General features: G+C 44.3%; 1 protein-coding gene across 11 annotated transcripts in view; it reads left to right on the top strand.

Moving 5' to 3' along the window:
- MARCHF2 (membrane associated ring-CH-type finger 2) overlaps positions 1 to 20,123 on the top strand; it is a 1,824,254-nt gene that overhangs the window by 874,168 nt on the left and 929,963 nt on the right. For 2 of the 11 annotated variants that reach the window (XM_069649689.1, XM_069649693.1), the window contains one exon: positions 7,184 to 7,412. The exons of the other annotated variants lie outside the window; for them this stretch is intronic. The gene's annotated coding sequence lies outside the window, so the exon portion shown is untranslated. The remainder of the gene's footprint in view (positions 1 to 7,183; positions 7,413 to 20,123) is intronic. 11 annotated transcript variants of the gene reach the window in all.

The raw sequence follows: 20,123 nt of genomic DNA, 5'->3' as shown, positions 1-20,123 counted from the left end.
GTAGATCTTTTTCCCTCTGGTACTGCCTCCCTGCCTCTCTCTGCCTTGAACTGGAGCCCCATAAGTTCTGGAAACTCCTCAAGACCTTCCTTTTCTCTTCCTCTTTCTCTCTGCCTCTCCCCTGCTAACCTCCTTTCTTTTCTCTCCACCCTCCTTCTCCTCCCTAACTCTGTTCAGTTTTTGGTTACTGGTTGCCTGGTTCACCTTGTTAGGGAGAATTCTCTTTTAGGCTTAATTTCCTAACCTAGTGAGTCCCCCAGCAGCTTTGCTGGATTTCTGGAGTTTGTTTTTTTCCTCCTGCCAAGAGTGAGACTCTTTTTCTCCCACTCTTGAACATGATTAATGGTATTCCTTTGACTGGTAATGTGTTTTATGGGCTATGGGGTCCTTTACTCCATAGGGTCTCATGGGTTTTTTCCTATGTGTGTTACACAGCACCCTCCGTGCAGTAACACAGGGGTGTCATAGTGACACCCCACCATAGACTCCATACCCTGGGACTGACTACTGTCTCCCAGGGCATGTAAAGTCACCATTGGCTTTACTAGTCCCAAATTATTAACAGAAACCAGTACAAACCATCATATTGTGGACATACTGGTCGGGGCAATTTGATTGCCCCGGGGTCTGTTAGTCGAGGGGGCACGTCTCCGTCCCCCCTGATCGAGTTTTGGCTGGTGGCAGTGGAAACTATTTTTTATATTCAACCGCAAATATTTTCCTATGGGATTTTCCCATTGTTCGAGGCTACCAACTTTAATTATTTAATTCTCATAGCCTCGAACATACTGCTGGTTTATTTAATTAATATTAATTCTCCGGTTGGTATTTTTTGCCAAGACTCTATTCTAAAATGGCGTTTGTGTTCTCTTCTGTGACTCCAACCTAAGTGGAGCCCTTTGTTCCACTTTTTGGCCAGCTTCTCCACAGAAGCCTCCAAAAGTGGTGCCACTCTGTCTGGGTATCACAGGGGAGTGTGGGAGGGAGGGGGTTTAGGCACCCTGGACCGAGTTACCTTGGTAACTCAGGTCGCACTCTTATGTGATTGGCCCAAGTGGTGAGCCGGCCGGCTCACCACTTAGCATGTTTGAGTGACAGCTAGGCTAAGTGAATGGGGGTTTTCTGCATAAAAGCAGGGCTTTGGGGACTGGAACTTCAGAAGTCGCCACAGGACCTGAGAATCCGGCGAGGGAGAAGCTGAGCCGACCTACCACGACGACACCACCAGTGGAGCCTTGCAGAACCGACTGACCACTTCCCGACGACAGAGAAGATCTCCCGGCTGGAGAGGCTTCTTCCCCTGACTGGTGGGCACAACCAGTTTTCCTTTCTTTCTTCGCACCCCAGTCTTCCAAGCACCCCGGCAGCCGGATAGCCACTCACCACTGAACCGCGAATCAACGGACCACTCCTTGTACCTGAGAAACTCTGTGGCTGGTTTCTTCCCTGGCAGTGCAATGGACTCCTGTCTTCCTCCACGACGAGATCCTCGCTTCCCCCGGACGAAGCACCGACTTGTATCCGCTGCCAGGAACCACTGCCCCAGCTGGAGTGTTCTCACCACTTTAAGGTACAGGCCTCCCTTTCTAAAGATTGCTACAAGGTAATAATAACCCCTTAACCTTCTGGACTGGGCTGGCCGCCTTGACCCTCTAACTGGTCTCTTTTTGTGGTCCAACTCCTTTTTGAACCTTGACAAGACCTTTGTGCACTGCAACCGTGTGACCTTGGACACATTTCGTTGAATCCTCTGAAAGTGGATTCGGCCTCTTGAACTCTAACTTCACGGTTTTACTTTGCCTTCCTCCCTTGTTGTGTTCTTGAAAAAGTGTTGGGATCTGTTTCAATTTGTTCTCTGCTTTTCTCTCCCTTTTTTAAAAACAAACTATTAGAGTGCCATCTACGTTAAGCGCTCACCGCTGTCTGAAAATAAGTGGGGCTTTACTTAAGACTTGTCTAATATTCTTTTAAGGGAGTGTATATCTTTTAGTGACCGTGTTTTTGAATTGCTTACTATTAGTGCCTGTGTGTTTTTCTAGATGTGGTTTTTAAATAAATAATTATATCTCTTTTACACCAAGCCCTGGTCAGTGTTTACTTGTTCTACTGTGTTCTCTTGACCTATTGTGAATACTCTGTATACTGCCTAACTCTTCTTGAGGGAAGTCTGACTGCTCAGCCACAGCTACCAAGTGAATCTGTGTGGTACAGACTGCTACCAAGTGGGTTTACTGCCAAACACCTGTAGTCCTAAATCTTTTGCAGTGGTCCCAGAGGGAACTGCACAGGTTTCTGCCTAACCCACCTCCAGAGGCTACAGGTCACAGGCTACCCGTCAGTCTTTTGCACATGCTTTCGGGCCGCTGCACTTTGTTCAACACCACTGGACTTTCAGCTTACGCTCCTTGAGCGGGGCAACCTCTCTGCACTTAACCCAGGGCCCTGCTTGACCAGACTCTTTGAAATCCCCCTCTCCCCCTGCCTCTGCACCTCTGTCTGTACCTATGCATGACCTAAATGTACTAGGACCAGTTAGTTTATCTATCAAGATCCCCCCCACTGTTTCCCGTCCCCCCTCCCGAGCCTGGTCTCAACTGTGCCACTTCATGCACTTGCACTAGGAGAAATGTCATCAGGCCTAGTATGCTAGTTTTTCTGTTTAGATGATTGGGAATCTTCAAGGGCTAAGAATGATTACTGTATTCCCTTGTTACCTTCCCGCTTTGAAGCGATTTGAAACACTTCACCTGTGTATAAGTGCTATATAAATAAACAATAAATACATAAAATAAACCTTTATGTAAGCATTTCCCTAAATCATTTAAAAAAATAAAAAAATGCAAAAGTAAAAAGTAAAGACAAAAAACTGCTTTCAGAGTAATTCAAGGAAGACATTTGAATTAATTTTCCCTTTCTGATAGAGGCGCAGCCTATGATGACTGTCCCGAATCTCCTGTAGACTCCGATGATAACTGAGCAGATCTTAAGGGGGTACATAGGGATTTTACTTTTCCAAGTCATCCTTCACTTCCAGATGATAGGGTAATAATTTAAAGCTAAGAGAGGCAACACTGTCTGCTTTGGCAAACTTCATCTTTTTCTACTTTTTCTTTTTCAGTCCCTTGAAGGAAGTTGAGACCACAGTGAAGACTAAAATGCTTATTGTACATGAGTTGCTAGTACAGAGCCTTTCAAATGGATTGTGTCCTCCCACGTATTCCTCATCTTTGACACTTGTTGTCCAGCTTCAGCTGATTCAGATTTCTTTTTTCCGGCAGAGGGCGCTGTTCGTCGATGGCATCGAGTCGATGTCCCTCGAAGGCCTCCGTCGAGATGATGTCATCAAAGGCATATATAGCACGCGCAGCGCCCGTTGGCCTCAGTTCAGTTTTTCTCTGATAGTTCGAGCGAAATTCAGCGCGCCTCACATCTTGTGATATCTTTGTTCAATATCTATTGATACTATGGGCTTCTTTCCAAGTTTGCTGGTCCTATAACAACAGTACCGGTGAGCTTGCCGGTACCGTTGTTACCAGACCGCCAAACTACGAGTTCTGCTCGCGGGTGCCTTTTCGCTCGCCATGTCTGACCTGTCGGGCAGAACGGCACCCGCAAGCAGACCATGTCGAATGGTGCCGGTGCATTCGACCTCCCCTTTCGCATTGAGCCCTATGGGGCTCAAATGAGAATTGGGGGCAGGAACTGGGAGACTCAGGAGTCCAATAGGGCAGTTGATAAGAACTTAACTAAGAAATACCGCCCTTCCAGTAGTAACCTTGACTACCTGTCAAAACACCCCACTCCGGAAAGTCTGTTGGTGCATGCAGCTACTGCTTCTTCCAAGCAAGCGGCGTACCATCCCTCCTGATAGGGACGACAAACGCGTAGCTGGATGGGCGAGGAAGGTATTCTCTGCAGGGAGCATGGCATTAAAATCGTCCAACTCCACTGGTACCCTCGCAAAAGTTCCGCACATTCTATGGGATTTTATTTCTATGGCGGCTGAGTACATTCCTGAAGGGGATGAAAGAGACAGCTTCTTAGCTATTATTAGAGACAGCAAAGAGGCCATGTGCGAGTCTCTTCAGTCAGGGTTGGATTCTGCGGATACTATCAGTACATGGCTACCAGCACCGTTATGCACAGATTTGCGTGGTTGTGAAAGTCAGGTTTTGCACCTGATGTGCAATCTAGTCTTCTCAACATGCCTTTTGACGGGTCTCATCTTTTTGGCAACAAGGCTGACAAGAGCCTTGAGAAGTTGCAGACCTCAAAGGCCAAAGCCAAATCTTTAGGCGCCGCTATTCTGCAACCTCAGCCTTTTCGTCCTAGTGGGCAATCTTGGAGGGGTTGATCTTTTCGCTTCTACTCCTCAGTTGGAAGGGCGAGAGGAAGAGCCAGTCAAAGAGGCCAGAGACGATTTCCTCATGTTGGACGAAGTAGAGGTGCAAAGCCAGCTCAAACAGCATCCTCCTTACCATCAGCCTCTGCATCAGTCTCCACAAAACATCTGAGGTCTTGAGTCACAGTCAACAGTGGGGGACAGACTATCTCAGCATCTGGAAGAATGGCGAGACATTACCTCGGATGCTTGGGTCTGGAAACTGTAGCCCACGGTTCCTGCATTCCTTTTATAACAAGACCTCAGAACAATCCACTGGGGAACCGCTCTTTGAGGATTCTGGATCCGCTCCTTGTGCAGGAAATTGTAACCCTGCTAGAGAAAGGTGCTTTAGAACCAGTGCCTGTAGCGGAGAGGAACAAGGGATGTTACTCCCCTTATTTTCTAATACCCAAGAAGGACGGAGGACTGAGACCCATCTTGGACTAAAGATACTTGAAAAAGTTCCTCAGAAAGGACAAGTTCAAAAAAGATCACACTTTCTCAGGTCCTTCAGGCCTGCCAACTCCAGGATTAGTTGGTGTCATTGGACCTTCAGAATGCTTATTTTCAGGTGCCAATCCATCTCAAGCACAGAAAACACCTGAGGTTCGCAGTTGGCAGTTCTCATTATCAATTTCGAGTTCTGCCATTCGGGCTAACCTCCACTCTGAGGGATTTCACCAAACTAATGGCGGTGGTAGCAGCGAGTCTCAGGAGAGGGGGGATTCATGTCTACCCCTAGATAGATGATGGACTGATAAGGGCGCGCTCTCTCGAACAAGCCTTGGATCATCTCAACGTCACCTGCCACTTTTTTCACAGAATGGGCTTCTCTCTCAATACCAAGAAGTCTCATATGACACCTTCTCAGAGGCTCCAGTACATAGGAGCAGTACTATATACATCCTTGGGAAAGAGCTTGCCACCCGAGGTGAGGGCGCAAGGCATTCTTCAGATGGTTACCAAATTTCAGAATGCCCACAGTCTACCACCCTCGATGTTTTGAGGTTGCTCGCCCTCATGGTATCCTGCATTTTTCTGGTGCCAGAGGCCCGCTTGAGAATGAGAACCTTTCAATGGACTCTTAAGAACTCAATGGTCCCAGTTCTCAGGAAAGAAGTCAGACTGACTTCAGATTCCAACCAGGGTCTCACAGGATCTTCTGTGGTGGGCCTGCGAGGACAATATTCTGAAGGGAGAACCCTTTTGGTAACCATGGCCAGAGATTACAGTAGTGACGGACGCTTCACTCACGGGGTGGGGAGCCCATGCCAACAATCTGACAGTCAGTGGTCGTTGGTCTCCATCGGAGTCCAAACTACATATGAATCTTTTGGAGCGGAGGGCAATTAGACTAGCACTGAAGGCCTTTCGGCCCTCTGTCCGGGAATGAATGTCCTGATAATGACAGACAACACAGTGGCCATATGCTACCGCAACAAGAGAGGCAAAGAGAGGACTTCTCTTGCTAGAGGAGGGTTGGGTTCTCCTTCCAGAGGTCAAGACACTCAACCTTCACGCTTGGTTTCTGAAAGGCTGAAATATAAGAATTGGGACCTCCCAGATGATGTAATGGAGGAGTTGCTTTTGGCCAGAAGGCCAGCAACAAAGTCTTTGTATCGTTGCCGTTGGAATACATTCTGCAGCTGGTGCGAGGAAAAAAATGTAGATCCTTCTCTATGTAAAACACCAGATGTGTTATCCTATCTTCTATCCTTAGCCAATCTGGGGCTCCAGATTGGTACTATCAAAGGTTACTTGGCAGCACTGTCCATTTTTAAGCGCTCGTCAGAGGATTGGTTCCTATTTCTAAATTCCACTGGTGACACAATTTTTAAAGGGTCTCACAAATGCGTTCGCCCCCATCTCCTTTCCAGGTTCCAGTTTGGGACCTAAATCTGGTTCTAAAATTCCTAATTTGTGCACCCTTTGAACCTCTGCACACATGTCCTTTAAGGTTATTAACCTTTAAAACCATTCTATTGGTAGCTCTGACATTAGCCCTTAGAGTGAGCGAGTTGCATGCATTTTTATCCAAGCCAACCTATGCTATCTTCCACAAGGATTGGGTTATTTTAAGGGACAAACCTTTTTTGTCCAAAATCATTTCTGATTTTCATTTGGGCTGAAAAATTGTTTACCTTCTTTCTATCCCCCACCTCATCCTGGCAAGGAGGACGAAAGACTACATAGGTCAGACCCCCAGGAGAGTGTTAAGCTTTTACATTTCAGGAATGTCTAAGTTATGTATACAGGGCATAAACTGGATCAGGCTGTTACTAAACAGACCTTATCCAGGTTGATAATTCTGGCTATATCCGAATGTTACAGGCTAGCAGGAAAACACCCTCCTGAAGCTTTAAGAGCCCATGCGACAAGGGGCATGGCTACATCCACAGCCCTGCAAAGGGGCATACTAATTAGAAACATTTGTGAAGTGGCAACGTGGTCTTCCATCCACACATTCACTAAGCATTATTGCCTGGATTTTTCCCTTGATCAGGATGGAACATTTGGCAAGGTAGTCCTTCACTCTGTCCATGAAAATATTTGAAGTCTAATTCTACTCCCTCCTCCAAAACAAATACTGCTTTGGTAGCCTGTCAAAGATGAGGAATACGTGGGAGGACACAATCCATTCGAAGAACAAGTTAGTTACCCCTGGTAACGTTCTTACGACTGGATGTTCCTCCCACGTATTCCTCATCGCCCTCCCATCCTACAGCTCAGTAGAATTTCCTGTGCTATTACAGCTTATGTTCTATCAAGGCTGAGTAAGGTCACTCCCATGTTTTACAGGTATCTCTGCTGCTAAAGGGTGGAAAAACAGAACTGAGGCCAAATGGCGCTGCGCATGCTATATATGCCTTCGATGACAACATCTCGACGGAGGCCTGCGAGGGACATCAACTCAACGCACAGCGCCCTCTGCCGAAATATTTTTCCCAAGGCAGCTGAAGCTGGACAACAAGTGTCAAAGATGAGGAATATGTGGGAGGAACATCCAGTCGAAAGAACGTTACCAGGGGTAAGTAACTTGTTTGTCTTCACTAATGGCTCCTTTCTCTGCTGCATCAGAAAGAAAGATGAAACAGAAGGCCCTATTTTGTGATCGCATTTTCCATCAGAGTTGCCTGTTTGCAGATTTACCTTTAGGTGCTCCAAAAAGGAAATGGTTTTATCGCACCAAGGCTCCTATTGCTCCCAACCTCACAAATCAAGATATTGAACAACCCTTTTGGGAGCAGAAACCTCCACTAGAGTTAGCAACAGGTATGACAGGATACGATACACAGGTTGATTCATTTGCCACTAGATGAGCAGCATCAGGAGGCTGAAGTTATGATCTGGGAAGGTCCGTTGGCTGCCACCCGTCTGATTAAGGCTACTTCCCATATACTAGACTGAACTGCTTTGGAGGACTGCTTGTAGGATTGATCTTTTTGAACTACAAAATTACACTTTGGTGTCTGCAAAGAAATTGGGCAAAATTCAAGCTCCTCCTGGGTAATCAAAGGATAACTTTGGGATATAGCTTGCAGCTGCTGTTTTTGCCCTATGTAGGGTTTCGTGCTAACTCAAGGAGTAAACCCTGTAGTTCTAACGGGGGTTCTTGGCTTGGCACACACTCGCATGTAAAACCTTTATTTTTCTATTAGTGTTTTTCTGTTTGTGAAAAAACTGTTCATGACTTGCATGTGCTTGTCTTTACAAGTCCATATTTGCTTTTCATTAAACAAAGCCATAAACATTGTTAATTAATCCACACATGATCACATATCACTGAAGAAAGAACAAAGAAACTAGGGTTGCATAAGGTTATATAACTCAGTTCATTATATGCTAGCAGACATAGTGTGTGATGTAATGTAGCTTTTTCAACGATACCCGACCAAGGACAAATTCCAATGGACGCACATACCGACGCACCAACCCCAACTCAAAGAACTGCACTACTGTTAAAAGATGCCAGGCCAAATGCTGGCTATCAACACTCTGTTCAACGCTCCACTACTCTCGAGTAAAGTCTGTGCTTTAATCAATAAAATAAAATACAGATAAAATGTGAACATTCGATAATTCGTTTTAGAATAGTAAACTTGTAGATAAACTAACATACCCTAGAATGACACTTATAGATTGACATGTGTAATACTAGAAACAGTTTAACATGAATAAAAATATGACATCTCATTATTAACATTTGGGCCTATTTCAATTGTGCTCATGTGTTAAATCCATTTAGCTTATGTTTGTCTTAAATACTTTTCCCAGTCACTGTCTCTGTCAATGGAAAGAACATGTTTCAAGCCTATGCATTTTATGTTTGTGAAACTGCTAGTTGCATGGTGTTCCAGCAAATTAATTGATATGGGTATCTGTCATCCTCGAGGTGTATGGCCCACAACTGTTCTTGTATTCTGTTTTGAATAGATCAAATGGTGCTGCCAACCTACAGTTTTTTGCATCTGCAAAAGATGGTATACACACAATACATGGTTTAACAAATGAATTGTGTATTTAGGATGCACAGTAATTGCAATATTTCATTTTATCTATGGTGTGTGGATACATATTGCAACTTTCACATTTGTGAAAACCCATTGGTTTGTCCATTTATGTGCTGGCTTTGGGATTGCATGCTTTGAGGTGGCATTGGCTGACTGTTTTAGATCTTTAGTGCTTTAAAGAAAGCTAAAGTTGGATGTTCGTCTACGTACTCTGGGAAGTATTTGTCCAGCATAAGTAAGTCGCAGTGTTTGAAAAGTAGAATTTTTTTATTGTTGAGGTGTAAATTGAGTGATAAATGTGACCTTGTTAGATTTGTTGTTTCTGGTTTAGTTTAGTTTTCTTGTGAGAAATGGTAGCCGATATATTGGATGTTGTTCCAATTGCAGGTGGTTGTAGCTTCTTTAAATGAATTTCAGGTCTGTCTGGTTTTTCTTGTGTAGATCCGGAGCATCATCAGTGCAATTTCCTTTGGCACTGAGTAATTCCCCCTTGGGAATGTTCATGATTGTTCTTCCTATATGTGCATTGTTCAGGTGTATGATAGTTGCCTTTCTTGGGTGTATGGTATAGTCTAGTTTTGAGTGTAATCTGCTTCACATAGATTTCAATGTCCAGGAAGGGCAATGATGATCTGCTATGATTCAGTGTGATGGAGATTGCAAAATCATTTTGGCCTAAATTGCAAACCTATTCTTCAAGTTCAGTTGTGTTTCATCTCCTAATGATGAGAATTTCATCTAGGTATCTTATCTGTTAAGGAAATTACATGGATTGCAAACGTGGATATGAAAAGATTTGCTGATTTAACTCCCATGAAGACCCTTTTTTGGTGGCACAATACCTGTTTGAGTAGCTATAAGTTAGGTTGTATAGGAAGTAACTTGCTGAGCTGTCTGTAAAGACAATCTTTGCTATTTCTAATGGATTGTGTTCCCCACGGATTCCTCATTTTAGATATATTCATATCATGCTTTGCGGTCTCATTGTTCGACAGCAGGGGCCTCTGTGCGGCATCTATGTCCCTCAATGCTTCCCATTTCCATGTACAGAAGTGACGTTGATGATGGTATAAATGGCGCACACTGCGCCCATTGTCTCAGTTCTGTTTTCCTGCATGCATAGCATGCTCTCGGAAAGGTTCAACTCTCCCTATTGAATTCCTTTGGCGAACGTCATAATATTTTGAATCTTTTAGTCATCTGATCACGATTTCTATGCTGAAAACGGGTTTCCAGAGATGTGTGGACTGTTATTCGAAGATGTCGATCACTGATCATCACAAAATTTGTCTCTGGTGCCTCAGTGAAAATCATGAAGTCATTCAAGTCATTCAATGCAGCTGCTGCCGATCAATGACCAGTAAGGCCTTGAAGGAGAGATGGTCTAAACTCATCCTAGATTGGTTGGTTTCAAAACCTCCGTCTTCAACACCTTCAAAAAGAAAAGGAGTTCAACTGGTACAATTCTCCAGAAAGGCCCAGAAAACGCTCCAAACATTCAAAGCGGGGGAGAGCCAGGAGTGGTTCCCAACACTCCTCTTCTTCATCTTCACAGAAGAAGAAGAAAAAACAATGCTATTGCTTGTTGTCTTCAGATTCCTCGCCCAACATATGTCGGGTAGTTTCCCCAAAAAGAGTGCCTGAGCGGCCGAATGGCAATATTTCTGTGAGAACATTTTGGAGGTGTTTTCGAAGGTGACTCCTCCTGGTCCCTCGAAACAGCCAAAGAATGCTGATGAACCCAGCGCATCCTCCAAGACCTGCATGGAATTGAGCAACGCTTTGACTTGCACTCATAAAAGCCTGAGTCACAACACCTCCAAAATGTTTACTTGAGTGGCCTTGACTGCCGAAAGACAGAGCTGCGACCCATCCTGGACCTGAGGCTCTTGAACACGTTGTTTTGGAGGGACAAATTCAAGATGATCACTTTCACATATCCTGCAGGCCCTTCATCTCCAGATCTGGATGGTCTCACTCGATCTTCAGGATGCTTAGTTTCATGTGTCTATACATCCCAGACACAGGAAGTACCTGAGGTGTGCCATTGACAGTTCTCACTATCAATTCAAGGGGAGGGGAGGGATTCACACCTTTCCCCACTTAGATTATTGGCTGAACAGGGCTTGTTTTCCCGAACAGGTCCTGGAACCTCTCAACAGCCCCTGCCATTGCCTCCACAAACTAGGCTTCTCCCTCTATTTCAAGAAGTCCCAGTTGACACCTTTGAAACCCTTCAATTTATTGAAGTGGTCCCCGGACTCTTCCTTTGGAAGGCTTTGCCTCCCACGTCGTTCAGGGCTCATTATATCTTGCAGATGGTAATGAGATTTCAAGATGCCCAATATCTAACGACATTCGACTTTCTGAGGCTGCTGGTCCTCATGGCATCCTGCATTTTCCTGGTGCCGGAGGCACACCTGAGGTTGAGGTGCCTTCAGTGGGCCCTCAGATCCCAATGGGCACAGGTTCTCCAGGTCCCAAGCAAGGCTGCACGGGATATTCTGTGGTTGGCCTTCAAGGAAAGTGTGAAGAAAAAGGAAACTTTTGGCAACCCTGGCCAGAGATATCTGTAGATGCTTCCCTCATGGGATTGGGAGCTCACATGAGCGATTTCTCAATGTGCATGCTTTGGTCCCCAGCAGAATCAAGACTACACATAAACCTTTCAGAGCTGAGGCCGATCAGACTGGCGCTGATGGCCTTTTTGCCTTCCATTCAGGGAAAACATATCCTTATAATGATGACCAACACAGTGGCCATGCATTACCTGAACAAAAGAAGAGGGGTGGGGTCACTACCACTGTGCAGGGAGGCAACACAGCTCTGGTTTTGGGGTCTACAAAACAGGATCTCTCTGTCGGCTGTTCATCTAGCCAGGAAAGAGAATACAATGGCAGACTCTCTGAGCAGACAGAGCACAATCTCCCACAAGTTGAAGTTTACTTGGGAAGTCCTTGTAGAGATCTTCACCCTTTAGGAAACACCTCAAGTGGATCTGTTTGCGTCCAGTATGAACAGGAAGTGCTACCTGTTAGACTCCAGGAAATATCCTCAGAGAAATATCCTCAGAGAAGAGCTCTGGGTGACGTGTTCGTATTGTACTGGGAATTTCCACTCCTATGTGCATATCCACCAGTCCCCGTCATCTGCCATGTCATCAGGAGGTTGAGGAAGTTTGGGAAATCTATTATCCTGATTGCCTCGGATTGGGGTGGATTGGGCCAGGAGGACTTTTTACCCGGACCTTCTAGACATGTCGTCTGCCCTCCATTCTGTCATCCCCAGAGAGTGGATCTACTCTCGCAAAAGATAGACTGTTTTCATCACCCAGGAATCAGAACACTGAACCTTCATGCCTGGTTTCTGAGAGGCTAAGATTGGGACCTCCCCGAAGACGTTATGGACGTTATGTATATCCTTTCTCTTGCAATACACCTTCAGTGCTTTCTTTCTACTGCACTTGTCCCATCAGGGGCTGCAGGTGGCTATCATTAAGGGATACTTGGCAGTCTTATCTATACTGAAACGCATGCTGAAAAAAGGCTCTTATTTTAAGATGCCTATTGCGATACAATTCTTGAAAGGTCTGACAAAAACATTCCCACCTGTCCCTTTTCTGGTTCAGTCCTGGGATTTTAATTTAGTACTTCATTTTTTAATGGGTGGGCCTTTTGAGCTGTATAATTCTTGCCCTCTAAGGTCATTAACCTGGAAACACCTCTTTTTAGTGGCCATCACTTCTGCTCACAGGGTTGGTGGATTACAAGTCCTATGCTGCAAACCTCCATTCACAGTATTCTTTGAGAAGGTAGTTTTGCGGGTTCTCCCCTCCTTCCTTCCCATGGTGGTTTCCGAATTTCATTTAACACAAAAGATGACATTACTAGCTTTCTACCCCATCCTCACCCTTCTAAGGATGACGAGAAGATACACAGGCTTGACCCGAAAAGGGCTCTTAGCTTTTACATTTCAAGAATGTCAGTCATCAGGCAGAATGACCAACTGTTTATTGGTTACCCTGGTTACTACATTACTGGAAAGGATGTCCCTGAGAATTTAAGAGCCCATTCCACCAGGGGAGTGGCTATGGTATTACCCCAAGATTTTGAGAAAAAAAAACATATGGTAGATTTTTATGAATTTATTTCCCGTGCAGGTTATTTAAATCCACAAGACTACTGAGTAGAAAGCGGGAAAAACTAGGAAATTAGACTATGGGCGCACTGTGCGCTATTTATACTATCATCGACCTTGCGTCCTGGTGCAGGTTTGCTAACAGTTGAGGGACATCAATGTGGCACAGCGCCCCCTTGCTGTCAAAAAACATTTCAGACTGCAAAGAAGGATACGAATATATCTAAGATGAGGAATCCATGGGAAGAACATCCATCAGAAGGAATGTTACAAGGGGTATGTAATTTGTTCTTCTGTTGCAAGGTCATGCGTGATTGAAGTGTACCATGCAGTGACATCCATATTTACAATGATGTAGTAGTGTTCCCACTTGGTTTGGTTTAATATGTTGATGGCAACAACGCTGTCAGAAGTTGTGTTGTATGGCTGCAGGAATTTTGTTCTGATCCATGAACTGGGAAATCAGTTTACTGAGTCATTCTAGGCATCTAATGTTGGGTCTGAATGGTAGGAACTGATTGTTTGATTTTGGTCTAAAATAAATGACTGTCATTTCAGGATTTTTAACCAGTAGAAAAAACCCTTATTCTTTGTTGATGGGTTTCATACCACCCCAATTTTGTAGTATGTTGCTTAGTTGTTTGTTTTTAGTGGGATTGAAGGTTTAAGTTTCGTAGAAAACTGTAGGTCAATTAGAGCATGTGAAACTTGGTCTGACCTCTGCGTTCAGACTCCTTTGTCTGTTTCTTTCATAATGGAAGAATCTTTAATTTAGTTATTCAAAGGTTGTATTCTTTTAAATTATTTGGTGATGGTATTACCAAAGTGGAGCAACAGTTTCCCTTCTAGGCCCATGTGTTATGTAGCACAATGTTCATAAATGTGCCCGTAAAGGGGTTTAAATGCAAATCGAGATTGGTTTTTCAATTCTGTAGCCATGTCCATACCTCCAAATCTGTCCAATTCTTCCAGGAGGTCTAAAGGGGGTTTACTACCTCATCTTCTAATAATAAAATTGTGCGTTTTAGTTCCACGTCACTCAGGGCCATGTTAATCGGCTCCCTGATTTCAGGTTCTGTGCTGACCTTTCGTTTAAGTTTATGAAATCATTTCTAAGTTTCAGCTTTCTAGTATATTTGTGTATGTCCAGTTTAAAACTCTGTTGTATTCAATTTTCTGGTGGGAGGCAAAAGAGAGGTGCTTGTCGAGTAACTTTATTACCACAGACCTTTGAGTACCACAGACAAATTATACTTAATTGAATTTCTCTTTGTCCATTTTTGTGTTTGTTTGCTTTTGGCTTTGGTGTGGATATCGCTGGGTTTCTGTGCATGTGTTTCTTTCTTAATTCTTTCCAAGTCTCTGAGAGCTCTTTGGGGTTACTTGATAATGCATGGTGTACTTGCTGTTCCCAAAATAAAACGTGTTTTCTGATTGGTTGCATTTGTTGTCGGTTTTCTCTGCAGTACCTTTTTATTCCTTCAAAAAAATCACTTTGATTGTATTCTGTTTAAAATTCTGCATGGTTCCTCGATTCACTGTCACTGTACGCAGAGTCTGCTTCAGAGCTCCCTGGTGAGCTTCCGGGCCTGCAAGTTTTAGAAGAGTTGGCAATTGTTTGCACACTTCTTTGTTTTAAAGAAATAATAAAATATTTAATGACTGACTTAAATGCAATGAGTACATGTACAAACACAGCAATTAGCTAGATGACATAGGAAGGGCATACAGTCCAACGCAATGGTGTAACAAATAAGTAAATAATAATATATAATACATTCATGTTTTGTTAGTTTCCAATACAAGTGGCACTCTGAGGTTTGAAAACCAGTCACTGTTTAGAACAATGTATAGTAAAAACAACATAATTAGTATTCCCAAATACTGGCTCCAATTACAGGCTTCTCAATGGGCCACAAATCATCAGCTGCATTTATATATCTTATCCACCACTTGATGCCATATTGTATATCTATTCTGATCAACATCACTTCAAGTTTGTGAAAATTCGGATCTGCCATAGCACATTTTTAAGCTCCTTAACCCAGAGGAAGCCTTGGGACCCCTACTATTTTTCCAGTGTACTGTGATTGCTCGTTTGGCCAGTACCAATCCCAGAGCTAGGAGCTTCCACTGTTGGACATGCTTCTTATTTGGGTACCAACCCCAACAGACATAGCTTTACAAATTCTACTAGTTGCTTACCTGACATCCCCGACAGGCTCTCCACTACCTCGGACCAAAAATGTAATATATCTGGGTGATTCCACCATATGTGTATGTAGTCTGCTGGTTAAGCAGAGCACCTTCACCACTCTGCACTATCTATTCTACCCATTTAGCTTTGGACCACAAGTGTAATGTAAGCCATCATGAGGCATTCATAGTGTAGTAATTAAATGATACTATTTCTAGAAACCTTCCCAGTGTGTACACCTGCAGCCCTCCATTCCTGATCTGTTAGGGGTTACATCCAAGTCTTTATCCTATTATTCGATTACCTTAAGTAAAGATTTATATGGCGTCCTCTGTCCCAACCTATATAACTGTAAACACGCCTACGTCCTTCACCTAATTTACTCTGCTTACTGCGGCTGGTTAGGGAAGTTGACCTATGCCTTATGAACCTCTGCTGCAATTCTGCCATAACCTAAAAAATGCATTCTCTTCCCTGGACTAGTGCCACAGAACTCCTTGAGATGCTAGGACACTTCTCTCTTTATAAAACGGCACCAATGTATCTATGCTCTGTTCCCTTCGACACCCCTGCAGATGACCAGCAAGACTCTCCAATCATAACTGGGTCTGTTGGCAAATACAATCTACAACTTGCTCCAGACTATCAGTAATAGTATCTTTATGTCCTATTTCCTACAAGATGGTGCTAACTCCATGAGTGTTTGGGATATAAGTCGTTGTCACACAACCTAATAAGCAGATATCTCGGGCCACTCATAACCCAAGGGATCGTGTACTGGGTCCTGGGCACCTTATAATATAACCTGAAATTCTGGTCGCCAATGTCAACCAAATCATAGGGCACTTTCAAGGAAACAACGCAATTGTTGGTGCCATTTCTCTCAACATTAACCTGAGCAGCAAGTGGTCCGTTGTGAGCAACATTAGCAGGTATGGTAAGCGCAATACCATCAGGTTCTTGTCTACAGCTGCTTTTCCTTTCAATGACAATAGGAACTTCCCCCAAAACCTTATTAAGCCATCCAAGTTTGATAAAATTCTGATCACACATTTTGCTGGTACACCAACACCATATTTTGATGTAGCCAAATCATTATGTATATGAAGCTATCCTTTATGAGACACTATCTGTCATTTTTCCAGACCAATACTATTCAATCCCAGGAGCAGATGCATTACTGATAGTCCCAATTAATTTCAGGTCAAGATATTAACCCAATTTCCTTTATTGACTCAACCATTCCAGGGAACATACTTTGAGGGTTCTTTTAGAAATTATAAAATGCCATTTGCATTTAGAGAAATCACTTTTCATCCAAAATACATCCTTAGCAAATAGCCTACGAACAACCGCAGCCAGTAGTTCATTTTATTCTATGTAGTAAATATGTTTGTGAATAAATACACGCATGATTCACGCTATATATGGTTTTCATCTTTTTCTGTGACCTTGTTTAGCAGAATCTTGGGATTCATAGGGTGTGTTTTATTGACATTCCAGAAGATGATCTTGTATTGCATGACAAGTCCAGTGTTGACATCCTGTGTTGCACTCCATGAATATCTGGAGTACCTGGACAGCACATTGGTTGACCCCTTTATGTAATGAGTATTGTTTATGCATACACTAGGAGTGTATTGATAAGGATTCTCTGATTGTTTTGTGAAGGCATCATGAAGAGGGACACAGGCAACAGATTCAAATCTCAAAATAAACACTTTTATTAATTGAAATGTGAGGATGGAAAAAAGCCTAACTTGCCCTATTCTTAGGTGGGGTTTCCCTACCTAAAGAAAACGAGGGAACGTCCGAGTCAAAGAGTTCAACAGAAGAATATGTCTGTGCCCACAACCTAAACTTACCTGCAAAACTGACTTTGTACAATGTGCAAGCATATCAACGACCAAAAGAAAACAGTGTTTAACCCAAATTCCTGCCCCTTTCCGAGCTGTAAAGTAGTTTTGTAACACAGTTTCAAAATTATCCTTCGTAGACAAAAGAGAAAATAGTTTGAATCGGGACCCATGATTCCTTTCCCTAGGTTAAAGGCAGTTCACAAAAAATGCACCAGGTTTCCCTACCCCAAGTTCAAAATAGTACCCAATAGAGGCACTGGGGATCCCTTCCCCAAGTTCAAAATAATGCACAAAATAATGCACAGTAGAAGCACTGGGGTTGCCTTCCCCAAGTTCAGAGTAATTCACAGTAGAAATGCTGGGGTTCCCTTTCACAAGTTCAGAATGGTTCACAGTTTTAAGAGGCTCAATAGATTCTCAATTTCTGGATGGTGATCGACCTGCATTTAAACTAGTATTTTGAAAGAAAACGATTCATTTGCTTTATTTCAATTTAGTTCAATGTTCAGAATAGGTTTGTAGGTTTTATAAAGTTGAGCAATAAAGATTTATTTTCATTTACACCATTGAAATGTCTGTTTAACAAGTTGGAACTTTTCAGGACTGCCCCCTTCCTTTGCTCTGTGTGCGCGGTCCATCAACACTTCACGTAATTGCTTATTCATTTAATAGTTCAGACAGAGACTTTTGAGACCGTGTTCTGCTTCTTTCAGACCCACGCGACCACTCTGCTACATTGTATACTTGCACAATCACTAGTTCCTTCACGGCGCTCGCGGTCAGTTTCACACTGGGTTTTCTGGTCTCTGGCTTCCTATGCAGGCTTCTCGCATACTGCGCTGGACTCGTTTCAGTACAGTTGCCTCCAGGTTTCCTGTAAAGACTGGAGGGGGTGTCTGTACTCCTGCTCTCTATATGGTAGAGGAGAGGCACAGAAGACTCCAGCTAAGAATCTCTATATTGGTAAAACGTTGTGAGCAATTAAGGCCTAGCTGTCAGGAGGTGATGCGGGCTGGTTCTTAAGTACAGTGTAGTCCCCAAGCACACACAAAGCAATGTCCACACACTGTATTAGTTAAAACACAGTCTTTATATAATTAAGGTTCAAGGATATATACACAATCACAATAACTCACTTTGTGCTCAGTTAATCTATAATGGCAAATATATATACACAGTTCTATGTGGTACCACAGTTACTATTACATTTCATTAAAGTTCATCAACTGTACTTAGTTTAAATGTCACACAAATCAGGTAATAAAGAGAACCAACAATAGACATAGGAGGAAAGCAGTTGATTAGAACAATAGGCAGACTACTGGGTCCCTACCGACCAGACACAGTTCTTTGTGGAGATACCCCCTCCTGGGCAACCAACATCCAGTGGTCACCGCAGAGTATTGCATCTTGTCTTTCGAAAATCGAAAGGGGACGTCGACATGGGCGTGCCTGTAACACTCTCCCTAACGTGACGTGTAGTGTACCCAAAATCCCTCATGCGTCGAAGGTACCTCAGATTGTTTTTTTCCGCCCAGCATACTGGTCGCCCTATGCAGAGCTCGTCCAGAGACATTGCTAATTGTTCCATCGGCCTTTGGTCGAATATATTATATTATTATTCAAGATCACCCTGACCGTCCTTCCTATCGACGGCTGTTCTGGATCTCTGCCGAAACCTCCACGGACATTCGACGGACGGTGATCGAGTCGGTGCTGCCGACCACGTGGCCGGGCCTTCCTGCCGACCTACACAGTAGGGAGAGTGGGGTGAGTTTGGAAATTTCTGTAAAATCTGAGAATGCCTTTCCCTTTCCTCCCTCTTTCCTCTCTGGTCTTAGTCACTTTCCCGATCCTCAGCTATGGAGAGGGCTCCATTTAGGTTTTTCCCCATTTGCAAGGGCAGATTTCCTTGTAGAGATAACCGTTGCTTGCCCCTCGATCACGACAAAAAAGGTTGTGCGGCTTGTAAGCTCCTCCGTCCGAAGACTTTGAAGGAGCGCCGTGTCAAGCGGTGGGCGGCCTACGAGATGTCGAAGACAGAGTCGAGTTCTCCCGCCACCGCAACCGCCGAGTGCGACGAGGGCATCAGTGAAAAGCAGGCCTCCAACTGCAGGTCGTTGACCTTTTGGCAGAGCACTCTGCATCATTTGTCCCCGGCCCGCCAGACACGGCTCAGGCACTGCTATGGGGACTGTACACCCCGGCGACAAAGACCAACAATCTCAATTCACTAAACATACAACCCCCGGCCAGTCTTCGACAAAGTTGAAGCGGTCCACAGCGCCAACGGACACACCAGAAGTTTCGCCCGTGCCCACCGATCGTCAGGACCGGCAGCCCTCCCCACAGCCGAAGATGTGCCTAGCGACTGGGCACTCTAAATTGAAGGGCGCTACCCCCAATATTCCAAGAACCGTTGAGACGCATCGTAAGAAGGCGTCCTCCGACGACAAGGCCGGGTTCCGCCGAAGACTACAGAACCGTAGGCCCCCCAGACTACGTGTCTCCCTACTGCGGAGGACGTTAATGAAAGGATTGCGAGAATTGTTTCAGCGGACACTCAGACGCGACAGTCAAAGGATTCAACGACACCCACGGGGAAGCCCAAAGATTCGTCGAAATCCAAAGATAGGCTGAAGGAAATACCAGAACCCTCCGCCACGCCTAAGGAGAAGCACAGGGACACGCAACCTCTGTCGGTCCCCCAGGAAGAGTTTTCGGAAGGCGAAAAAGGTATTTCTTTGGCGTTGAGACAAAAATCTCGACGTTTGGCGTCAGAGGATCGTATACAAGAGCCCTTTCTACCTCTAGACCCCTCTAGGTCTTCTGTTTGGACTAGGGAAACATTTGAGAGTTGTATGGAGAGGCTTGACAGGTTTGTAACCCTCTCAGAGCCATCCACCCCCAAAAGACCACAGGAAGAAGACCTTTTGACCCCTTTGGCTAAATTTCCAAGACTCTTTGATCCCTCTCAAGAGGAGGATGTGTACACTTACGACCTCACTGAGGAGGAGGTTCCTGAAGACACTCAG

This window comes from Ambystoma mexicanum, chromosome 1p, assembly GCF_040938575.1.
Source record: "Ambystoma mexicanum isolate Mex_15411 chromosome 1p, UKY_AmexF1_1, whole genome shotgun sequence".
NCBI lineage: Eukaryota > Metazoa > Chordata > Amphibia > Caudata > Ambystomatidae > Ambystoma > Ambystoma mexicanum.
The sequence above is the reverse complement of the archived record's forward strand: the minus strand, read 5'-3'. Positions and strand labels throughout refer to the sequence as shown.